This window comes from Cervus elaphus, chromosome 2 (assembly GCF_910594005.1).
Source record: "Cervus elaphus chromosome 2, mCerEla1.1, whole genome shotgun sequence".
Taxonomy (NCBI): Eukaryota; Metazoa; Chordata; class Mammalia; order Artiodactyla; family Cervidae; genus Cervus; species Cervus elaphus.
In genome coordinates this window covers 33,075,124-33,098,038 of record NC_057816.1, presented here as the reverse complement: position 1 = coordinate 33,098,038, position 22,915 = coordinate 33,075,124, and the positions used below count along the sequence as shown (strand labels likewise).

At 48.4% G+C, this 22,915-nt stretch overlaps 1 protein-coding gene across 10 annotated transcripts in view; it reads left to right on the top strand.

Moving 5' to 3' along the window:
• TENM4 (teneurin transmembrane protein 4) overlaps window positions 1-22,915 on the top strand; it is an 826,321-nt gene that overhangs the window by 333,139 nt on the left and 470,267 nt on the right. The gene's annotated exons all lie outside the window — the stretch shown is intronic.

Below are 22,915 nucleotides of genomic sequence, written 5' to 3'. Positions count from 1 at the left end.
ATCAGAGGCAGCATTAGAATAGAAATAAAGTGCTCAATAAATGTTATGCACCTGAATCATCCTAAAACCACCCCCTCACCCCCAGTCCGTGGAAATCTGTCATCCACAAAATTGGTCCTTGGTGCCAAAAAGTTGGGGGCCGATGGCCTGGAATACAGACAGTGCTCTACCAGCGTCTTTTATTCCGTGAGATCCGTGAGAATCAGAGGAAGATAAACTCAAGGAACCACACCTGGGTTCCAGTCCCAGTTCTGCTGAGATGATGCTTTTGAGAAAGTCCCTTCATCTCTCTGAGCTTGAAGAAAACAGGAGGGTAGGACAAGATGGTCCTAAGATGCTGTCTCCTTCCATGTCGATAGTTTTGCTGACTCAGAGTAAAGAAGTTGTGGCTTCTCTCTGTCCCAGGCACTGGAATGGGCCAGGACTTTGGGATCAGTAAAAAAAAAAAAAAAAAAATACTGTGATAAGCAAGTATTTTATCAGATAGCCCAGGTATATGGGTACAGTCCCAGTCCAGTCACTTGCTGACCATGGGGTCCTAGGCTGTCATTTCTCTCTGAGCATCTGTTTCCTCATTTATGAAGGACGGTTATTAATACATATGGCAAAGGATTCATGTGAGGTGTGCTAGGATAATGCACATAAAGCGCTTGGTACCTGGTGCGTAGGAAGTGTTCAGTAAACTCCTAGTAGTCGCATAAGTGGTGATGGTGCGCCTTACCTCCAGCTGGAGGAGAAGACAGCAGGTGGCAAAGACGCTAACAAGAGAGAAGCGTGAATCTGTGGGCGTGCTTGTTAGGGATGGGGGAAGAGTGGCCACATCCCGTAAACTCTCATGCAAACACAAGACCAACTTTGGAAAGTTCATGAAATTAAAACTCTGCTCAGAATCAGACAAGGAAAGATTGGTTGCTGCGGAATATACAATTAAATGGGAAACTTGTAGAGAGGATCTGAGGAGCTGCAAATTTTTACCAACCTCTGGCAGCTGGCACAGCCCTAGTCATGGATACTTGGGATTAGTATCCCCAGAAGGAAGGTCCTTGGACCCCCAGTAGACCCAGGGGCTGGAGAATCATCATGTATTTGTGTAAGTTCAGAAGGCTGGTTGTGAGGTTGAGATGAGGGATTAGCTGTGAACACAGATATACACATTGTAAAGTACCCTCCGCATCTAGGTATGTTTGTATTATTCATGTATTGTGAGATGGTTCCCTACTTTAGACATCAGGAGAGGGGGGGAAACTCCACATGTAATGAAGCAGGAGGGTCCAGCCCACAGATTCCTGAGCAGGACAGCATGTGTGTACATGCATGCATATGTCTGTGTGTGTCTGCTCACAAGTGTGAGTTTGTGTGCACGTGTGAGAGCCCCTTTGGGTGTGTCAGCACTCTCCATGGTGACTGGCAGCCCAGAAAGAGTATGACATAAGAATGAAACACAGGCTGCAGGGCTGGTCAGCTTTGCTCTCTAACTGTGTGCCCTTGGCCACGAATGTGTCCATGAATGTGCCAGCCTCTGTCTTCATGGAGCCTAGAGAGTTTATAGGCCAGGCTACTCTGAGGGAGGGAACTGCGTAGAAGCTACCCTTCACATGAAGAAGGCACCCGGAAAGTGTGTGTGCCCTTCTTGCATGGTTAACGGAATTTATCAGAGTTTAGGGAAAGTGCTCTTGACCTGTTGGCTGAAAGGAACCTCCAAAGGCATCTTAGATTCCACCAGACCCTCCCCCGAGGGCCTGGGCACCTTGGAGGATGGAAAACCCACGTGAGTGAGCACACTCTTCGCCCTCTGCAAGCGCTCATTCCAGAGGTGTTCCCACACCACCCTTCTGAGTCCCCTGCCTCAGTCTGGGCTGTGGGGCTGGTGACTCTTAAATTCAGGAGGACTGAGAACTGTGTTGTCATTGGAGGTGTAGAACAAGGTTGCTGTTTAAATTTGGAAATTATGATAGCTGATAGCGTGGCCTTTGCTCTCCAGACACCTGCCGGCTCTTCACACCAGGTCCTGCCCCAGGCTCACACTGCAGTGGCAGCCACTGGCCAGAGGTGTCCCTTTCCGGGTTTCTAGATCCAAGGAAAACTGCATTATCGTGTGTTGCAGTGTTTTTCAAATTATGGGTTGTGACCCATTAGTGGGTCATGAATTTAATTTGGTGGTTCAAGATCATCGTGCATTAAAGTGAAACAAAGTGATCCAGTAACCCATAGAGTGGGTGAAGATATTTACATTATGTGTATTCAACATAGGTCTCATGTCCAAAGTATATACATTTGACCTTGGAACAATGCAGGGATCGGGGCACTGACCCTCTGCACAGTTGAAAATTCCAGTATAATTTAGCGTGGCCCCCCCATTTACATGGTTTGTCAGTATCCCAGGCTCTGCATCTGTAGGTTCAATCAACCATTGTCTGTATAGCACTGTAGCATTTGCTGTTGAAAAAAATCTGTATCTAAGTGGACCTACGCCATCTAAACCCATGTTGTTCAAGGGTCAACTGTGTAGTAGAAAAAAGAGGAAACTCAAACAAATAAGTAAGGAAAAGACAAGCAACCTAATAGAAAAATAAGCAAAAGATACATCAGACACTTCACAAAGGAGGATATCCAAATAGGCAATAAGCATATGAAAGCATTATCAGTTACCAGGAAATTACAGATTAAACCAGCAATGAAATGCCACTATACACCCATGAGAGGGGCTAAAATGAAAAAGATAGACAGTATCTCACATTGGCAAAGATGTGAAGCAACTAGGCAGTGAAGAATTTGCCTGCAATGCAGGAGACACAAGTTCGATCCCTGAGTCCAGAAGAGCCCTTGGAGGAGGAAATATCAATCCACTCTAGTATTCTTGCTGGAAAGTTCCAGGGACAGAGAGAGAGGAGCCTGGCAGGCTGCAGTCCATGGGGTTGCAAAGAGTCGGACATGAGCATGCGTGCACGAAGCAACTAGCACCCTCATGTATGGCTGATGGGAGAGTATTGGTATGACTGGTATGATGACTTTGGAAAACAGCCTGGTGGTGTCAACTAAAGCAGAGCGTATGCATGCTAGCCATTCCATCCTTAGATGCACACATGGGACATGCACACACCTGTCCACCCAAAAACATGACCAGCAGCAGCAGCATGGATAAACGGTGGAACAGCCACACAATGGAATGCTGTCCCCTGCTGTATCAACGGCCCTCACAAGTATAATGTTGAAATAAAAAGCCAGGTGCAAAGAAACTTTGTGACAACATTCATCTTAAGGATGCTGCTGCTGCTAAGTCGCTTCAGTCGTGTCTGACTCTGTGCGACCCCATAGACGGCAGCCCACCAGGCTCCCCCTTCCCTGGGATTCTCCAGACAAGAACACTGGAGTGGGTTGCCGTTTCCTTCTCCAGTGCATGAAAGTGGAAAGTGAAAGTGAAGTCACTCAGTTGTGTTGGACTCTTCGCGACCCCATGGACTGTAGCCTACCAGGCTTCTCCGTCCATGGGATTTTCCAGACAAGAGTACTGGAGTGGGTTGCCATTTCCTTCTCCTCATCTTAAGTATAAAAACAGACAAAACTAATCTATATTGTTAGAAATCAGGATCCTTGGGGGAGGGGCTAGAAAATGGGTCAAGCACAGGGGGGCTTTCAAAGTGTTGATAATAGTCTGTCTTTAATCTGAGAGCTGAATACATGGGTGTTTTCAATTTGTGAGAGCTTATCCAGCTCTTTATCTATGACACATACATTGTGTATATATATATATGTATATATATGTACATATATATACATATATATATATACAGTACTCACATTGTGCTTCAATAACAGTTTATAAAATGAATGTATAAATTATAATAAATTATAAATGAATAAAGAGGACTAGAGAACACAGCAGGTAGTAAGGGCAAGCACTGTTAAGTGAAACTCAGGTTACATGTGCATCTAGGCTGAGCTGAGATGTTCAATATACTCCTTCCTGTGAGTCAGTCACAGAACAAAAACCGGAGAGCCACTGACGGCGTCGAACCCGCTCCTTTTTGAGATGAAGAGTCTAAGGCCCAGAGACGAGGGGATTAAGAGAGAGCTGGGAGGAGAGCAGGGCGGGGAAGAACACTGACTCCAGGACTCCTCCGCATGCCGCTTCTCCGGGTTCCACTGCCAGTCGCGGGGTGGGGGGTGCGTTCGGCTCCGTCTGGCGCCGCAGTCTCTGGGGGCAGCCCTGTGCTTTCAGTCCAGGGGGAGCGGCTGTTTTCCCACCACAGACGGGCAGGGGCCCGGCTCCAGCTCCCCACACGCCCTCCCCGCTCCTTCCTGCCTCTCCTGCCCGAGCTGCCCCCCTCAGAGCCCCGGAAACACCGCCGCGCTCAGTCATGCTTTCACTTGTGTAAAACAACTGCCGTGCCAAAGCGAGCTCACGCCTGTGGAAGTTAGAAAACTGTGAAGAGAATACACAGGGAGCATACGATTCAACAAAGCTCTGAGTCAGTCCTGGCTTTGTGCTCTTGTTACAGAATGGTGAGTCCAGCCCGCAGACCTCTCCTGTGAGGGGTCAGGGGGCAGCCGGCCCCTGAGGGCATGCGAGGAGCAGGGTGGCCCTGTCCTTGCCAGGCAGGGCTTCGCAGAGGAGGAGAGCGCCGTGCGGGTTTTAAAAGGCTCGGGGTGAACCTTGCACAGGGCCTAGAACCGTCTGCAGTAGGAGGGTCATATAACATCAGGGGCTTTCCCACTCTTGCCTGTGATGCTCAGCACAAAACACCGCGGCATCTTCAGGACACACAGCCCCCCACAAACAGGGAAACGGGCACAGTGTAGGGTACAGCAGCCCTGGCCACCCCAGGACCGGCGTCTAGCTGAATCCTGGAGATGGGGTGCCGGAGGGGGCCTCAGAGATGATTTCAGGGAAGCCAAGAGGTTTGAGCTAAGGATCGAAGCAAGGGAAACTGCCCAGGCAAGATTTCTCAGGGCTGGCCAGTGGGTGAGAACCTCATTTGAGAGAAGCCATCTTGCATTCTGGAAAGTCCCAGTGGGTTCCATAGAGTCAGGGTTGAAGAAATGTGTACTGAAGATAGGGGTCTGGAAGACAGGGGGTGGGGGCTCAGTGCCCTGACTGGGCATGTCTGGGAAGAAAAGGAAACACTGCCTGAGATTCATACAGGCAAGACATGCCTGCAGCCTTGGAAATGGACTCAGAGATGTAGGCAGACACAGGTATGAATGTTGATGCAGTCCCAGAACTTTGTTTCACAGCATTCACTTGTGCCATTTGCAAAAAAAAAAAAAAAAAAACCACTTTCTGAGCACTTGCTATTTGCAAAAAAAAAAAAAAAAAAAAACCTTTTCTGAGCACACTTCTGATCCAGGCCTGGCTAATGGTAGAAGCTGGAGAGATGAGAAAGAAAGAGTTCCCAGCCTCACTGTCCTGCCTGTGGCTTGACAGGTCAAACCCAAACACAGATTCGACATGGTATTATTATTCTAGGGCAGAATATCCCAAACAGTGTTTTATGATACATCAGCCCTGCAAAATGTTGTTTGGAAAAAAAAAAGTTTTCCATGTTGAACAGTCTGAAAAGTACTGTACACTGACCCATTCCTGGGAGTCGTCACTGCCTCTGCTACTCTAAGCGCTCTGAGAGGTCCCGCAGGAAGGATGCCCTCCTAATGTTTCCCAAACTTACTTGCTCCAAAACATCTTTTGCATGTCTATTCAAATCCCTCTGTGTTTCCAAACTGATTTGGGGGAAAGTCTATCCTAAAGAATGGCCTGAAGGCTGGTGGGGAGCTCCGAGGAAGGAGAAATGGGCTCTGCCTGGGTGCAGACACAGAGAGCTTCCTGGAAGAGGTAGATATGGTGTACACTGCAGAAGGCCCAATCTGAACCCAGCCTGGGGTCTGGGCCCCAGCAGATGCTCGGTAAATAATTAGTAAATGAAAGGGGACTTCCCTGGTGTCTAGTGGTTGGGAATCTGCCTGCCAGTGCAGGAGACTAAGGTTCCATCCCTGGTCCGGGAAGATCCCACTTGCCATAGAGCACCTAAGCCTGCACACCGCAGCTACTGAGGCGCACGTTGCATAGAGCCTGTGCTCCGCAACAAGAGAAGCTTCCACAATAAGAAGCCTTATGTACTGCAACTAGAGCGTAGCCCCCACCCCACTGCAACTGGAGAGAGCCTGCGGGCAGCTGTGAAGACCCAGCACAGCCAAAAAGAAAGGAATGAACAGCTCTGGTGAAAAGCGTGCAGCTTCCCCCGCAGACGTTGGAGGCAGAAAGTCCACGCAGCACTGGAGCTGTGCAAATGTGGCTTTGGCAGTTGGATGCACAGTCTCTTTCCTCACACTTGCACCTCTCTCTTGACTGTTTTGGAAAAGGCAACAGGAGGCAGCGAAGGCAAAGTGGCTTAAGGTCACGTACTCTGGGGCCAGACTGCCTCGAATTCCGGCTCCATCACTTCCTCACTGGTTCCTTAGGCAACTTGACATAACCTTTTTTTGTCTCATCACCTTCATCTATAAAATGGCCTAAAAGTAATGTTCAGCTTCATAGGGGTCCTATAGGGTGGCCTTTAGACAGGGACATGCAATAAGCACCCCATCACCACTAGCAGTCCTCCTGTGTGGGCTGCTTCCTATCATTTACCTCCCAGGCCTCTGTCTGAGTTCTCTTCCCCAGCATTTCCCAGCAGCCTGTGGTCCTTATGTTTCTGAGTGAGGCAACCTGCACATTTGTTTTCTTTCCACGAGCATCAGGAAGGGCCAGGCTGACGCTTCTTCATTTTCGGTAGTCGGAGCTGTTTGGGGGAAGGCTTGGGTTCCACTCCTGGTTATTAGCCTGCAACCATTCGGGCTGGGTAAATATTTCAGAAGGAGTTCAGCTCATGTATTATTAATTTTCTGCAAGCAGTTGCTGTACTTCCCAGAATAGCTCTGCCTACAGGTGTTTTGTAGGCCTTGTCGAGTTCTCCTGATCTTAAACGCTTTCCGTGGGGTGTGCTGGCATGGTCCCTCTGGCCTTTGTCTCCCCGGGAAAGGATGGGCAGTTGTATGAGCAGTGGGCTTGGGGTCCATGCTGGATCCTGGGTAGTGTGGACAAAGATACTGGTGGAGTCTTGTGCTTTACACTGCTAGTTTCAGTATCACACCTTATGTACAGCCCGGAGACTGGGGGTCATCCTTGAGAGCATGCTCCCTTTCATGGCTTTTGTCCAGTCGGTCATCAAGTCTTAATGGTGCCGTATCCAGAACCTCCCAGTCCAATCCCTTCTCTCTTGCACTGCCCCCTGCCAGCTAGTCCAAGCTGCCGTATCCCCCATCTTCCAGGACCCAGCTTCCCTGATGGCTGAGCTACATCAGACCCCTGCTTTGCACTCCCAGTGAGACTGCCCCACCCCAATTCTTTTTCAATCGCCTCTCAATCTTTAAATTACCTGTTCCTGGTCTGGCTTCTCTGCTGAACCATAAGACTAGAGATCAAGTTCATCTTCTTAATAGTGCTCAACAAATATAACTCTCCGCCCAGGTAGCAACAGACAAGACTGTGCTTTTCCTTTCTCCCGCCCTTCTATTTTTTTCTTCTTTCCTTCCTTTCACTTAATTACAGTTAAAAGGAGCCTAGTGACCAACTAGTCAAATTCCCTAGAGGAACCCCAAGGCCACGCTGGGAGGGAAAGAGGCAAAACAGGCAGGACCCTGAGCCCCCAACTCCTCACCAACCCGGAAGCAACCCTTTATCTCCTTTAGACATGAGTCTTAATTTTAGATTTTCTTTAGAGCAAGTAAGGTGGTTCTTCTGTGCTGCACGTTTTTGAAAACGCTGATCTGTTCATATATGCTCGTTTTTCAGAGCAAGAAGGTACCAAGTATTTTGAATATGTTCACTCATAAACAGAGCTTCCCTGGTGGCTTAGATGGTGAAGAATCTAGATGCAGTGCAGGAGACCCAGATTTGATCCCTGGATTGGGAAGATCCCCTGGAAAAGGAAATGGCAACCCACTCCAGTATTCTTGCCTAGAGAATCCCACGACAGAGGAGGCTGGTGGGCTGCAGTCCACGGCATGGCAAATAGTCAGACACGACTGAGCGACTAACACTTTTACACTTTTGCTTATAAACAAAGAAGGTGTTATCCTCATTTCAGAGATCCAGAAACAGGTGCCCAGAGCAGTTAGGAAACTTGTTCACGATCACACGTGCTTAGTGGGTCCAGAATTCCTATTCTAGCATGGTCAGACTCCAAACTCTTTCCACTGCCACCTGCTGCCTCTCCAAGATCCGTCATCCAGGAAACAGTGGCTTCCCAAGCCAGCCTCTCCGGCTGGCACAGCACATGGCCAGAGACAGATTGTTGGGATTTCACTGGGCACCGCTTGCTTAGAGGGACAGAACCTGCATTCCTAGGGTTTCCTGGCTGTGTGGGCTCTAAGATGCTAGGCAGAGAGAAATGGATGCTGTGAAAGCCAGGGGAGAGCTGGGTTGCTCCACCAAATGGTCCTTTGTGCCTGAAATAAAGTGACTTGAGCTGGGAATCTCTGAGTCCTTGATACCTTCACCACACCTGAGTCTTACTTCCCCTGTGTTAGGAGTTTCTCCCAGGGACGTCCAGGACAAAGTGGCAACCCAGGAAAGTAAAACTGCTCCAGACTGTACAAGAAGATAATATGTGTTTTACAATGAACACTTTCCTTTACTTTGTCCTCCTGCCCAGGTTATTTTGCCTTTAACGTGGAGGTAAAGTCTGGTTTATTTAAACAACAGTGAAACAGAATGGAAGATGAAAAAGCCGAGAGCTTACCCCGGGCTGCCTCAGGAACTCACCATGTGACTCCCTTTGGACTTGTCACGTGAATTCTCTAAGTCTCAGCTTCCTCATCCATCTTTACAATGAGTGTGTTTGGACAAGATGCCCTTGCCCACCATGGCAAGATGTGTTCAAAATGCTGAGTTTCCTCCTCCACTTTCCCAGATCCGCTCTTACTGCTGTGTGAACTTGGACGGGTTATGAAGGCTCTCATGGTCAGCTTTATCACCTGCAAAATGAGGTAGTGATAACGTCTATCTCACAGATTTATTGTGGGTACTAAAACGTAAGGCACTTCCGTCGTTCCTAGTTTAGTTTGCCGTTGTGGTGGTGGCTGTGATTGCCTCCATTCATGGAACCATACACTATGATTCTGCACTTTTGTCTGTCTACACCATGTCCAGTGGTTAGAAGTCACACTTTTAGCTTTCATTGGCCGAGAAAACTAGTGACAGATAACTGCTTTGGATTCAGTAATGTTCGAACACAATGTATATTCCTCATAACACCCCCACATATATTGTGCAAAACATCAATTCCGTTGCAGACAATCCTTGGTGAGGCAATATACAGGTTCCTAGGTTGTTGCAGGAACAACATGCCTTCAATTAAAAACTTCTGATCTAGGATCATTGTGGTCTCCTCCAGCATAGCTCATGGCACAAAGTTAATGTTTGAATGAACAAGTGACTGAAGGGATGGATGGATGGATGGGTGACTCTGTTTTCCATTTGCCTCTCGATTTACTTTGAGCAGAATAATAAATGTGTATTTGTGTTCATGTGGGTATGCGTCTATGAATATTTTCAGAGAAAACCCAAGCTATTTCTGTCCCAAGGAAGAAGATAATCATAGTTTGCATATTCCCCTCTTTTTTAGTTTATAGGGTCATTTTTCACTGGAATCCTTTCAGCTCCCTGGCCCTGACAAAAGATAAGCACCCCCTCTGCCTCTCCCAAGCCTTCCTCCTCCAACAATGAGGGCTTTGTGCTGGCAAGACTGCCTCTAGATGTTTCTTTCCCAAGGCCCCACAGCCTACTCTGGCTTTTCTCAGGAGTGTTAATGGGGGAGGGGACACAGACAGTTGAATCCAGGGAGCCATGCTTATGGCCTGGTGCCAACTCCACAAGTCAGGCCAGGGTAGACAACTCAGTATCTGTTCTGGGATACAGGCAGCACAGTTACCTGAGCTGATCATCCAGCTATCTGCAGCCAGCACCCTGGGAATCATCAAGGTCTGGTTTCCTGGAGTCTTTTGCTCCATGCCCAGGGGAGGGCCAGAGCTGGAGAGGATGGGTGGGAGATGGCAGAGGGACAGGGAGTCAGTCTCAGGGTGTGAAGAATTTCACTGCATCGGCACAAGGGCTGCTGTGGCTACAGCCTCTTAGGGCTTCAATTCACTAATAAGATTAAAATGCCAACAGCCTGCCTCTGCACACACGCTTAGGAACACATGGGCCTGAGCTGCTTAATGAGTGCTAGTCAGGAATCGAAGAAAGGCCCGGGCAGGCGCCTGGCTGATGCCTTGTTGATTAGAGCACTAAATGTGTCGCCCTTTGAAAGCCAGCACTTGCTGGAGAACAAACCCAGGGTTGAGATTTCCTGGTAACCCTTACATTCCCCACTGTTTCCAGATGTTGGCAAATCGGTAAGCTGATCTGGGTAAGGCAGGGTTACAAGGACATCTGGATAATGACAAGGACGACAATAGTGACTGTTATCCCTATAGTGGGCTTCACTCATGACTCAGTTGGTAAAGAATCTGCCTGCAATGCAAGAGACGAGGGTTTGACCGCTGGGTTGGGAAGATCCCCTGGAGAAGGGAATGGCAACCCACTCCAGCAGTCTTGCCTGGAAAATCCCAAGGACAGAGGAGCCTGGCAGGCTATAGTCCATGAGGTCTCAAGAGTCAGACACAACTTAGTGACTAAACCACCACCCCAAGAGTGAACAGTGGTTATCTAAACCTGGCTGCCTACCAGAAACAAAGAGAGTTGGTTTCTTTCTTTGTTGTTTGATTTTTGTTATTTTGAAAATACAGATTCCTGGGCCCTATCCCTAGAGGTTCTATTTCTTGAGGCCTAGAGACCCAGGCATCTATATGTTTAACAAGTACACTGGATGATTCTGATACTTCTAGCTGAGCCCTGGCCTCAGGAACTGTTGCTCTGTAAAATGAGGCCACCCTGGACCCAGACTGGCATCAGACTCTCCCTTCCGAAGCTGTGGCCTCAGGCCTGTTGCTCAGCTCTTAACCTAAGATGCATCATCTCTTAAAAAGGATTAGACAAAATTGTACAGCCACTATAGAGAACAGTATGATGATTCCTCAAAAATTTTAAAATAGGATTGCCATGTGAAAAAGCAATTCTGCTTTGCGGTATATAAAAGAATTGAGGGCAGGGACTTGAAGTGGTAGTTGGACGCCCAAGTTCATAGCTGCATTATTTTCAATAGCCAAGAGATGGAAGCAACCCAAGTGTCCACAGTGTCCGCCAGTGGATAAAAGCATAAACAAAATGCGGCATGGACACACGATGGGGTGTTAGTCAGCCTTTAAACAGGAAGGCCATCCTGACACATATACAACATGGATGAGCCTTGAAAATATTAGGCTAAGTGAAATAATCAGTCACAAAAGGACAAATACTACAGGATTCCACTGTAAAGTGCTTTACCAGATTATAGAGACAGTAAAATGGTAGTTGCCAGGGGCTGGCTTGAGGAGTAAAGGAGGTTCATGGGAACAAGGGTTTTAGTTTTGCATGAGACGGAATGAGTTCTATAGTGGGATCTTGGTGATGACTGCCCAACGAGATGAATTAATGTATTTAATGCCACTGAACTATACACTTACTGGTGGTAAGAATGGTGAATTTTAGGTTATATATATTTTACCACAATTAAAAAAGAATATAGCTAATATCTTCCCTCCGGAGTCATTCTGAGAATGGCATAGTATAGCATCTGTTAAAAAACCTAACACGATGCCTAACACACAGCACACGCATAAAAAAAGGTTTATTTTCTTTTCATCATTTACCTATTCCTTTCACAAACGTTTTCTTCCCTGAGAGCTTTTTGATCTTTGTTTCCCTACAAAGATATGTCTGAAAGGAAGGGAAAGAGGGAACTGATGTTTGTTGATAGCTAATTATGAGTTTTTGACCCTTGTTTACCCTTGAGAAGTGGGTGTTCCCACTTTACAGATGAAGAAACTGAGGCTTAGAAAGGGAAAATGACTTACCTAAGATCTCAAAACTGAGACACAGCAGAGCTAAGCTTGCCTCACTATACCCTTCTGAGTAACCTATAGATGGCTGAAGAAGTTGGCTCCCATCCTCCAAGGAGAAGGTACACAAAGTTAACTCTTGTTGATGGACTGTGATGTCAGTTAAGGCAGTGCAAAATCTGGCTGGACATCTCCTCCAGAGAGGAAGCAGAGCCTTGACTGAGCCAAGGTTGCGTTTGGCCCTTTGCTCAGAGCCGAGCTCCTGACAGCCCTACCTGTCCTACTATTAGGCAAGAGGCAGTCTTGCTCAGCACTCCTAAAGAATGGCCTCTTCCAGAGATTGGGGCTCTCTGACATCACGTGGAGTCTAAATCAGCCTCGAAACTAGCCACCTGCTCCCTTAGCCCAAGCAGGAGAGCTGTGTGCCCCTCAGGGACAAAGGAATGCTGATTCCCGTGCAGCACATCTAGTATGAGATGAAGGGAGTGAGGGAGAGCTGATGAAGGAGAGGAGTGGGCACCGTGTGGGCGGGACACCAGGCGTGTGGTTACTGCCAAAGTCAACATTGAGGGTAAAGTTTTATTACAAATGCGTGCGTTGAATCAGACAGCAAGCTGAGTAGCTGCATTTTCAACATCATCATCATAGCAAAGCAAATAACTAAATTGGATGCTCAAATATATATTGAGTATATATAAACATCATGATGATGAGAATGATAGAGGTAAATTGAGTAGCTGAACTGGATAGTAAATTGGATCGCCAAAAAAAAATTTTTAAATAAAAATTGTATGTATCATACCTGAATCCATGCTAAGCATTTTATACTAATTTCCTCTATCTTCCCCTAAAAAGTCCAGTGAGGTATATACTATCATCACTGTTTTACAAATGAGGAAAACTGAAGCCAGGGGACTTAGGTGTTCAAGGCGGTACGGCTAATGCTGATCTACAGTTGGAACCCAAGGTCTCCCTGGCCCCAGACAATATCATTTTTACTCCAGCAGATTTAGTATGTAGTAGGTAAATCAGAGTTGATTATTCATTTTCAGAAACAAGATCATTTACTTGTTTTACAGGAGGAGTCCTTTGAAAAGCAACTCTTATACCGTGCATTTAACGTAAAACCCTGATTATAAAGATTCATTTGGGGAGAGTGGTTCCAAGAGTAATCCTTCCCATCTGCGTGGCTGTAATACTGTATTGCAGAGCACTGTCACAGGTATTATGTTAAGCATCAGTTTGACTTAGACAAAGGCTTGTCACTCTTTCCTCTACAGCCATAGCGTGTATTCGGTTTTTGTCAGTGGTTAAACAGCAGGCTCTGGTGCTGACTTTGAATCCCAGCTCTACCGCCTACTGCCTGTGCAAACTCGGGCAAGTGACTTAGCTTCTCTGAGTCTCCGTTTCTTCATCTATGTGCATTCGTGCATGCTAAGTTGCTTCAGTTATGTCCAGCTCTACAACCTCGTGGACCATAACCCTCCAGGCTCCTCTGTCCATGGGATTCTTCAGGCAAGAATACTGGAATGGGTTGCCATTTCCTCCCCCCACCAGGGATCTTCCCAACCCAGGGATCAAAACCATATCTCCTATGTCTCCTACATTGGCAGGTGGGTTCTTTACCACTAGCAGCACCTGGGAAGCCCATCTGTTGCCCATCATCTATGAAGTAGGCATAATGATTGAGGATTTTTTTATAAGGAATGTTAGGCCCTTGTCCCAGAGCATCACAGAACTAGTGAGGGATGTCACTTGTAATATACCATGTTCATCCAATGACCTTCAGAAGATAACTTGGCTTCCTACATAGAAAGCTTTGATCAAACTAATGTGAATGGTTTTGTTCCTCAGTGTCAATCAGTATACTGACTTTCTGCCTTATACTTCAGTCTTGTGTATACTTTCCAAGGATCTTCAGATCTCATTAATTGAACTGAGACACTGATGAATTTATGTTTCTGGAAAAGTCAGGCTAATATCCTGACCCCAGGGTGTAGAAAATTCCCCAGATTCTGTTTCTGTGCCTAGTTTCCTTACCCTGCTCACAGGATTCTGGAGTCCTGAGCAAGCACTTTGGAAGGCCCAAGTAGAAACAGCCTCTGAAACCAGGTGGAAAGTTGGAAAGCCTTGCTCTCTTTCAGACACTAGAAATCCTCAGGAACAAAGGCAGTGGATATTGAGATCTGGAGTTCAAGAAAGAGGCCAGGGCTGGAGACTAAGACTCAGGTCGCAGGCCCAAGAGTAGATGCAGTTGCCCAGGTTGCATGAGATGTGAGGGTGTAGCATGAGATGAAAGACCTAGTTTACTGCAGTGATTCAGGGGAAATGAAGACCTGAGCTAGTCCATGGCAGTGGGAATGAAAGGAAAGTTATGAACATATAGTCAATAGGATGTGATTTCTGCTGGTGTGAGGGCCAGGCAAAAGAGATGGGGATGATTCGAAGTTGAGTAACTCCTCAGCCCCTTCCTCTGCCCACTCCAGGCTGAGCAGGTGGCTCCCCACGGATGCTCCCACCGTGTCTGTTCATGGCAAACCCCACAGTATACTGTGATTTTCTCTGTGTGTGTGTCAACATCTCCCACATTTCTGCCATCCACGTGCTCATTCACTTACTTTCAAGTCCTGAATCAAATAGCAGTATGCCCCACTCCTCCAGCCCCTTTCTGTCTCCCTCATCCTGATTCAGTTTTCTTCATAGCTCTCCTACATAGATAATTGATTTTTTGTTTATTTTTTGTTTTACCCTGACTGCCACTGAAGCTTGATAGAGTGGGGACTTGGCCTAATTTGCTCATGACTGTGTACCTAGAGCCCAGAGGCAGCTGAAGGTGCTCAGTAAACAGTAGCTAAGTGTCCCTTGGCTCCTTACTTGCCCAAGCTGAACATGTCCCATCCTCATAACCACCCTGGTCGTAGCCTGGAGGCCCTTACCTGACACAACAGTCCAAAGACTGTCTGCATTTTTCTGCCCTGAATAATTAGACTGTGATTCCTCCTGATGAACATACTCTGATGAACAGGCACTGTTCCATAATTTGTGGGGGAAAGTGCAAAGTTAAAATGTGGATCCCTTGTTTTAAAATTAAGAATTTCGAGATAGCCATAGCAGAGCGTTTAACCAGGCATGGACCTTTCCTTGGCTACCTGGGTGGCTCAGGTGGTAAAAAATCCACCTGTGATGCAGGAGACACAGGTTCAACCCCTGGGTCAGGAAGATCCCCTAGAGAAGGGAAGGGCAACCGATGCTAGTATTCCTGTCTGGAGAATTCCAGGGACAGAGGAGCCTGGCGGGCTAAAGTCCATGGGTCGCAAAGAATCCAACACGACTGAGCAACTAACACTTTCTTTGGCTTCCCTGGTGGCTCAGATGGTAAAATGAGCCTGCGATGCAAGAGACCCAGGTTCACAAGCACACAAGGGTCTTTCCTAAGTGCTGGTCTTTGTGTGACTACACGGGTCACACACATCCGTGTGGCTGGCCCTACAATGAGGACCAGGTCTTAGAAGGTTGTAAATACCAGTCTCGGAGTTTCCATTTTGTCATGTAGAAAAGAAGGAATGGTAGAAGGATTTTGAACACAGGTGACATTTAAGTTCTTCCCCACCCACCCCCGACTCCGACTATAAGCTATACTCTTGGTGAAAATTTGCACAGGTGAAAAAGGAATAAAGCCCTGTTCATCTATTCCTCCTGCACCCTCCTTCCCTGAAGGTACCAAACCTGAAAGTAACCAGTGACTATTTGGTTAATTTCCTTCTTTTTGAGGTTTTGTTTTTGTTTTTGTTTTCTGTGTAATGTAATTAGGATCATCGTTCAGCTACGGCTTCTTGTTTTGTTCATGTGAGAGTGGAGGAGGAGAGGGACTTCTTAAATGCATGCTTAGGGGAGATGGGCCTGGAAGCCAGCTCACAGAGCAGATGGGGGGTACAGAGTTGACGCCAGGGACTGAGATGGAGGCATTGAAGGGTCCTGGAAGAGAGAACCAAGGAGGCCCTGGATTAAGGAAGGGATTCTGGCCTGGAGAATTCCATGGACTGTGTAGTACATGGGATCCCAAAGAGTTGGACACGACTGAGCGACTTTCACTTCGCTTCATTTTACAGAGGTAAGAGTGGAAGGACAGTTTGGGAGCTGGAGTCATTCAGATGGGAGGTGACTACAGCCCCCAGGCCTTTTGAATTCCCTTGACCAGTTGGAAAGAACATCAAAGTCTAGCCCTGTCTTTCAGGGATTCTGCACGCTACGGCAAGCACTGGGGTCATTTCTCAAACACAAGTCTTTGGCTCTTGCCCTCTAGAGCTAGGCTTGCCCATCCCTCTCCCCTAGGGCTCAGATTCCTAAAGCTGGGCCCACCCCCTGCCGCACCCCCCTCCCCCACTGCCCCCACCGACAGCCCATGACAATAGCAAATGGGAATCCAGGGAGAGAGCAGGTGGGGTCCGGGTTTCCAGGGGGTCAGGAGATGCCTGGGGGTTTAGATTTGCCCATTTTGTTGGTAATCCCCAGTGCCTGGGCTGGCAAAGGGGAGAGTTAACATTGTCATTGGATCCTTAATTGTGCGTTTCATGAATTTTCATGTTTCCGCTTGCAAGCTTAATGTCTCTTTCTTGGTGAGTTTTTTTGTACTTGAGCATAAGAGCCTTGTAATTACAGAGTGTTGTGGATTGCAGAGGGTGATTAAAATGGATTTCATGAAATCTGAAGCTCCCCACCCTCCCCCTCTCTGCTCTGTCTCCCTCTCTCTCTCCTTCACACACACTCACACACACACACACACACACACTCACACTCACACACACACAGAGCCACCACCAGCACGCATGCACACACACACACACACACACTCTCTCACACACAGAGCCACCACCAGCAATCCAATAGGTGGCGGGGAGTAACTCAAGCCAGAATCCCGTGAAGTTCAGAGACTCAGGATGTGAGGACATGAATTTTCTTCCCAATGCTTTCCTCCCTGGCTCTTGGCTCTGCTCCCAGACAGCGTGCTCTGCTTTCCTCCTCCTCCCTTTCCTGAGTGAAGTCCAGCTACATCCCTGACCCCCAGCCAACTCTGACCCCCGGGGCTGGCAGCTTTCTCACTCACAGCAATCATAAAACAAGGATCGGGTTTTCATCATTGCTTTGGTACAGTCGTTAAATGTGTCTCACTTACCTTTGCAATCAGCCTTTGTTCCCATCTAAAAGGGTAGCTTGCTTTGAATAGGGGCCTCAAGGTTGCAGCAACCAGTGAGGGTGTAAGAATTCCCATTGCAGCATCTTTTTTTCCTAGGACAACTTGGTCCTCATTGGCAGCGAGATCTACTCTTTACCTTACACTGAATTAGGGAGGGCCGGCTGGCGCTCCGAGGACACTTGAAAGAATAAGTGACCTGGGAGTGGAGCATGGAGATGTGGGAGGGGGTGGCGGGAAGGCTTCCTAGAGGAGGATCGTGGCAGGATCGCTGGGGAAGGACAGCAGAGCGGTGCTGCTGCCTGCATGGCACCATATTGTATCTGGGTTTCCATGGCATTTTCCCCACTAGAGTGTGGGGGAACTCCCCAGCATGTGTGTGTTAGTTGCTCAGTTGGGTCCAACTCTTTGTGACCCCATGGACAGTAGCCTGCCAGGCTCCTCTGTCCATGGGGATTCTGCAGGCAAGAATACTGGAGTGGGTTGCCGTTTCCTTCTCCAGAGGATCTTCCTGACCGAGATACAGAACCCCAGTCTCGTGCTCTGCAGGCAGATTCTTTACCATCTGAGCCATCTGTTGCTTGCTTGGCACCATATTGAATCTGGGTTTCCATGGCAGTTTCCCCACTAGAGAGTGGGCTCCCCAGGATGGCCTGTAGCCCAACCCATCTCTGTGACCCCTGTGCCCAGTATGCATCCCAGCACAACTGAGGAGGTGCCCAGAGTGCTCCTGGTTAGACAGAGCTGACAGTCATGCGCTGGATGAGTCAGCCCTGAAGAGGAAGGGAGGTCCTTCACCGCACAGGCCCAGGAAAACGGCCGCAGCTTAATCACCTGAGAAAGCCGGGCCAGTGCTTGACTGCCACATGGCCTGTCTCAGATACCCTGTCCCGGATTCCAGCGTCACCCTTCCAGAGTAGACACATGCCACCCATCCTCCCAGAGTGGGTGCCTGTGGAGTGGACAACCTCTTTCTTGCCCTGAACTTTGAAACTTCACCTGACATGTACATCCCCATGCACCTTGCTACCTGGGCTTCCCAGGGGGCTCAGTGGTAAAGAATCCGCCTGCCAATGCAGGAGACACAGGAGATGTGGGTTCAATCCCTGGGTCGGGAAGTTCCCCTGGCCGAGGGGATGGCAACCCACTCCAGTATTCCTGCCTGGAGAATCCCATGGATAGAGGAGCCTAGAGGGTCATAGTCCGTGGGGTCACAAAGAGTCGGACAAGACTGAGCAACTGAGCGTGCACACACACACACACACGTGTGCCTTGCTGGGTCTGTGGTTTCCACTTCCACATGTGGATCCAGAAGCCTCCAACAGACAGTCCATTCCTCTCCCCGGCCAGCACCATCACCTGGTCCTGCTTAAACCGCTGACAGGCAGAGACGGAAGCTGCTAAGAAGGTCCGCATGACTGCTCCCTTCCTTCTCTCCCCAGCACACATTGTCCTAGCAGCTCCTGAGTGCTGGGCCGTAGTCTCTAGGCCCCAGGCTGGAACTCCCCACCCCGGGTGCCCACTGTGTGTGAGTGAGTTAACAGGGCAGAGCAGCCAGGGGTCTCCTCTGCTCCAGGTGGTCAGGGAGGGGGCGGCCAGACCAGTGCAGACAGCTGCTGCCTGTAGCCCTGGCTCTGCATCTGCACGGAGGAGGGCTGACCATGTGCTTTGCTGGGTACTTAGTCGCTCAGTCAAGCCCAGCTCTTTGCGACCCTTTGGACTGTAGCCAGCCAAGTTTCTCTGTCCGTGGGATTTTTTTCAGGCAAGAAGAATACTGGAATAGGTTGCCATTTCCTTCTCTGAGGGTTCTTTCCTACCCAGGGATCGAATCAGGGACCAAAGGACTTGAGCATCCATGGATTTTGGTATCTATGGGAATCCTAGAACCAGTCCTTCTTGTATACGAAGGGACAACTTGATTGGGTAGCTGCGTATCAGGTTTGCAGCAGTGATAAAACCTGGCCCCACCCTGAAGGCGATGCAGGTAAGAGGGGCTCCTATAAGGAGGGTAGGCACTGGGCTCAGAGAGCAGTCATGATGGAGATGTACAAAGTGTCTCAGCTGCAAACAGGGGGAAATTATTATTTCTATGAAAAGGATCAGGAAAGACTTTATGGGAGAGGTGATATTTAAACTAAGCCTCAGAGGATAAGAAGAAATTCACCAGCAGGAAATGTCTTTTAGGCCAGACCGTGGAAGGAGATAGGCAGAAAATAAGTGAAGAAATGAAAACAATAATAAGAGCAGCTGTATTAGGTACTGACAGAGTGCCAGCTATAGATCCTCTCACTTAGTAGTCCTTGCTACAGTGCTATAGGTGTCCCCATTTTGCAGCTGAGGAAACTGAGGCCCAGAGAGGCTCAGTAATTGGCCAGAGTCACCCAGCTAGGAAGTGGCAGAGCTGGGATTCAAAATCAGGCTTTATTTCATAGGCCTCCTTCTTAGGAACATTACGCTTCAGGTATCTGAGTACTGTATTTGGAAGGCACTGGCTGGCTTCCGGACGTGTACTTATTAGAACCTCCCAGTGATCTCTTGAAACCCTTCATGCCCGTTTTACTTGTGGGGAAACAGAGGCTTGGAGGGCTTGCCCAGCTAGTCCTGCTTCCATAGCTGGGCTGGGCTTTTTAAAATTTTTATTTATTTGACTGTACCAGATCTTAGTTGCGGTGTGTGGAATCTTTAGTTGTGGCATGCAAAATCTTTAGTTGCGGCATGCGCGATCTAGTTCCCTGACCAGGGGTGGAACCCTGGCCGCCTGCATTGGAAGTGCTGAGTCTTAGCCACCTGGCCACCAGGGAAGTTCCTGCTCCGGGCTTGGAACCTCAGCCTCCTGCCCGGCTGCAAAGCGCCCTCCCCACCTCCACCGCATGGCAGAACCAGCCTACCTCTCGCTTCCTGGCTACAAGGCCTCCTGGGCTCACCCCCCGAGGCGATCACTGCCTCAGATGCCCATAAAAATGAGGCTGGTTCACAGTCAGGCTGGAGGAAGCTCACTTCACATGACTGGCTCTGCCCTCCTAACAATTAGGCCCGGTCGCACCAAGCCTTCTGAGAGGGCTTCATAGATACCTGTGCTTAGCCAAATTTATTGGCGAGCAATATTAGCCACATTTTAAAACTAAAAAGCAAAATAAATAACAAGTGGCAATCTTCTGCCATGGGGTCGCAAAGAGTTGGACACGACTGAGCAACTGAACTGACTGACTGACTGACCTGAATGATGTGTCCTTCTGAGCACATAACATCTGGAGGCATACGACACCTTTTTGGCCCTTTTGGGTGGTATTCATTTGGATCACTTTGTTCCGATGGTGTCCCAGGGTTCTCCAGAGATGAAGAACAAATAGAATGTGTACATAAAGGGACTTACATATATATTTGGAGAGAGAGAGAGTGCGAGAGAGATAGACTTTAAGGAATGGAACTGGCCCACAGTTGTGGGGCTGACCAGCCTGAAATCTGCAGGGTAGGCTGGAAATTCAGGCAGGAGTTGATGCTTCAGTCTTAGCATAGCATTTCTTTCTCTGAGAAACCTGTGTTTGCTCATAGGGCCTTTCAAATGATTGGATGAGGTCTACCCATGTCGCTGCGGATAATCTCCTTTATTAAGTCAGCTGATGTTTAGATGTTAACCTACATCTACAAGACACATTCACAGCACCACCTAGATTACCATTTGATCGAATGACTGGATGTTATAGCCCAGCCAGGATCCCACATAAAACTAATCGTTACACATGGTTTCCAGTTCTCCTGTTGTCATTTTTTGCTTTGTAATATTTTTTAGGGAGATACTTCAGGACTAGGTAAATATCCTGTTTCTCATCAGATCATTTCCCTCTCAGTTTGGCATCTTTTGCTGGAATCAGTTTTTACAATTACAGTAACATAAAGAGCTTTCCCTGGGGGAGGGTTGGGAAGGTGGTTTCAGGCCCCAGCTCTTGCATTCAGTGGGTCCTGTGACCTGGGACATGTTCCCTGATTCTCCCGAGCCAGGGTCCCCCCTGCTCAGATAGAGGTGACAGCACTTACCCTAAAGGCTTGGAGTGCTTACTGAATGCAATAACGGATCCCAAGAAGGTGTTCCCCGGAGTCTGTGGCATTGAACGCATGAAATAGACACGTCCAGGCCTCGGTGAAGTAACGGCTGACTTGTCCCTGAGCCGCATTGGTGAGCCAGGTGATCTGAGGCCAGTGGAAAAGTCCCTTCAGCCAAATGGAATGCAGCGTCAAACCCCACCCTGAGCACTGACTCAGCAGCCTTGCCCAGCAGTGACAGGAGACACCATCTGAAAAGTGCTCCCAGAGCCAGCTACATTCATGCTGAGTCCCGAAGGACAAAGGGGGAAAGTGCTCCTGGTGGAGGGTGTAACCTGGGCAATGAAGGTGGGCGGGAGAGAGGGTGAGGGGTCATGGCTGTCGGGGAGACTTGGGTAGGTGTTAGTAGTGGTAGTCGCTCAGTGGTCCGCCTCTTCATGATCCCAAGTACTGTAACCCGCCAGGCTCCTCTGTCCATGGAGTTCTCCATGCAAGAATGGGCATGGGTAGCCATTCCTTTCTCCAGGGGATCCTCCTGACCCAGGGATGGAATCCGCATCTCCTGCTTTGCAGGCAGATTCTTTACCGTCTGAGCCACCAGGCAAGCCAGGTGTTAGTAAGTTCTCCCAAAAAATCACACAGGGAATTGCCTATTTGTATTGTCCTTTCTCCTGTTATTGCTATTGTGATTATCATCACTATTCTTAAGTAATATTTATCCACACTCTGGTATACACATTAGAAAGCAGCTCAGTCTTCTGGGGGAGAAACACCGTGGCATAGTCGTTATGATATGGACTTGAGCCGGAATACTTGTGTTCGAATCCCAGCCCTGCATTTTACTAGTTACAGGACCGTGAGCAAAATTAACTTCTCAGAGCCTCTGCTTCCTCCTCTGTCAGATGAAGGTGACAGTAATAGTCGCTTCCTCCCTGGATTGGAGTGACGGTTAAGTGAGTTCATGTTTCTTGAGAGCTTAGCACGGTAACTGGCAGGCGCAGAGTAAGCAGTGTGCTTACTTGCTGGATAAATAAGGAAGTATATTTTAGATATTTGCTCGGAAAGTTACTGTTTTCCTTCCAGCTATTCAACAACAAGCTATCAATGCTCCCATTTATCTCCCGTCTACTTACATCGCAGTTTACTTGGCTGCTCCACCGCAGAGCTAGTCTGCTGTCATAGAAGACGCCGACCATGGGGGTGGGGAGGCTCAGGAGATGTGAGTTCTGGGCCCACCTCTGCCATTACCCTGCACTGTGGCCTTGAGCATGTCAACATCTCTGTCTAAGCCTCGACTTTCCCATCCATAAAGGGAGAGAGTTGAACAGGTGATATCAAAGAGCTCTTCCAGCCTGAAGCCCCGAGTATTGGTGACCTGTGAGTGGCTTTCCCTGGAGGGACAGACAGGGGACTGGTGTCTGTCCAGCACCTACTGCACGCCAGGCACTGCTGGGCTCTCTCCTCATATGCTGTCTGCTCGTGGTCCTCACGGCAACCTGCTAAAGCAGGAATTTTGTTCTCACATGACAGTCGGAGGGGCCAGGGCTCTGGGAGTTTAGGTGGCCAGCTGGTCACTCAGCTAATAAAGATCATAGCCAGAACTCCAACAGGATTGCCTGTCTCCAAGCATTTTCTTTCCATTAGTCTGGCTTCCTCCCAGTAGGTGCT